This window comes from Chenopodium album, chromosome 9 (genome assembly GCF_948465745.1).
Source record: "Chenopodium album chromosome 9, dcCheAlbu1.1, whole genome shotgun sequence".
In the NCBI taxonomy this organism is placed as follows: domain Eukaryota; kingdom Viridiplantae; phylum Streptophyta; class Magnoliopsida; order Caryophyllales; family Amaranthaceae; genus Chenopodium; species Chenopodium album.
This window is the reverse complement of record NC_137842.1, coordinates 16,181,556-16,183,946: the sequence shown is the minus strand read 5'-3', so window position 1 is coordinate 16,183,946 and position 2,391 is coordinate 16,181,556.

Here is a 2,391-nt window from a genome sequence, read left to right as displayed (position 1 = left end):
TGGAGTGGTTATCAAAGCTAACTCAGTCATGGGTACTTCAACATGTAGACATCATCATGATATATGTAAGCTTAAACCTAAAGAAGGTTCTGCTTCTGATAATTCTATCTCTTCTTTTGATCAAAAACTTTGGTTAAGTAAGTTGGCTACAGCTATTATTTGTCATGCATATCCTTTACAAATTGTCGAGCATGAATTTTGTAGAGAAGAGATTACCTACTTGAATAGAAATGTGAAACATGTGAGTAGGAACACTATTCTTGCACTAATCGCGGTTACCTTACTTTGACGGCTCATTATGTTGACAATGATTGAAATCTGAAGTCTAAAGTTTTAAATTTTAGATATTGCCATCCTTCGCATTCTAGTATTGAAGTAGAAAAGTTTGTTTTAATCTGATTAAAGAATGGAACTTGCAATATAGAGCTTTCTCTATGACTGTTGATAATGCTCGTTCTATGGATTTGATGGTGGATTATCTTAGAAAAGATGTCATGAATTGTTCCCCACTTCCTTGTGACGACAAATTTTTCATGTATGTTGTAGTGCTCATGTCTTGAATTTGATTGTTAGGAAAGGTTTAGAATTTGTTGATGAAAGTGTTGTTAAGTTGCGTGAAGTGGTCAAGTATATAGATGGATATGATTCTAGGTTGTGTCAGTTTGAGCAAGCTGTTGTTGATACTGAATGTGTGTTTAATGGAAAATTAAGTCTTGATGTTGTTACTCGATGGAATGCCACCTATACAATGCTCCAAAAATCTTTACAAACTAAACCTGCACTGAAATCTTATATCAACAGATTTTTGGGTATTGATTATAAACTTTCTGATGATGAGTGGATACTCTTCAAGATGTGTGCGACTTTTTGCATCCATTTTATAATATTACCACTTTATTTTCTGGTTCTCAATATCCCACATCAAACTTGTATTTTGAGAATGTTCTTTTCATTGAGTATTCTATCACTCAAGCGCATAAACAACCTAAGCTTGCCGAAATGGCATCAATGATGCTGGACAAATTTGAGAATTATTGGGAAGATTATTCTTTGATACTTTCAATTGTTGATGTTCTTGATCCTCGTTTCAAGATTAAATGTGTGAGGCAAATGTTGAACCTGCTATATGTTGGAGAGGAATGTGACAGAAAGGTTAAAAGGGTTCAAGATGCTCTAGGTGAATTGTGTTCTTTCTATTCTGCTCAAGCGCCTCTTTCTAGCTCAAAGCAAAAGACTAGCAGACCCTATAATGAATTTGATGATGGTAAAGCCGATGATGGTCGATCTTTTAAACTATCAACTATATATCAGGTGAATATTTGTGTTTTAGTTTACAATTTAATGATTTTTTAAGTTTGATTATTTGTTAAGTGAATACTTTTGCTATTATTTATCATAAATTTTGCGTGTTTGATCTGTTTATAAATTTATTAAACTTGTTATTTTTTTGTTTCTTTTTAATCATTATGTTAGTTATGTGTTGCTATTGATGATGATGATGGTTTGGTTTTAAATTCAACAGATGATCTTGATGCTTATTTGGTTACACCTCGAAAAAAATTGGTTGTGAAAGAAAAGTTTGATGTTCTCGAGTTGCTAGGGATGTTTTGGCTATTCTATGAACATATGTTGCCTCTGAATCATCATTTAGCATGGGTGGTTGTATTTTGACTAAGTATAGGGGTGCTCTTCTTCCTAAAAACGTTGAGATGTTACTTTCAATAAGCTTACTACCAAACACTTGTATTAGCTTGTTTGATTAGTCAATCAGCTAAAGTTAGTCAAATAAGCTAATATACCCCCAATAAGCTTACTACCAAACAGATAGTGAAACCCTCCTAATGATGGCCATTACATAGATTGTTTCACATAGCAACTTTAATTGCCTTCTAACCCCAAAAATGTTTTAGTTGATACTTTATACAGTACATTAATAAATAATAACCCAAGTACACTATCTTTGATTTTTTGTTTTTTTTGTTTTTTTTTTTAATAAAAACATAAAATAAAAGGTGTGGGAAGAGTAACACTATTACATTCAATACATTAAGCATGTCTATATATAATATGATATGATATTATATATGATATATGGCCTTGTGACGTTGTGACTGGTAAAGAATTTCGATGTAATGGGCTATTGGATGAAGTTGTTTGGTGTAATGGGCTATTGGATGAAGTTGTTTGGTAATTCAAGTTGCGGGTGGTAAAAGGTTTGGACAAATCGATTTACATGTTGTAAATAGTTCAGTCAAAATGAATTACGGGCTGTAAACGATTCGGTCATAACGGGTTGTAGATTATAACGGTTCGATTATTACGGGTAATGGGTTGTGAGCGGTACAGGTTCGGTCAGAACGGGTTACATGTTGTAAACAGTTCGGTCACAAC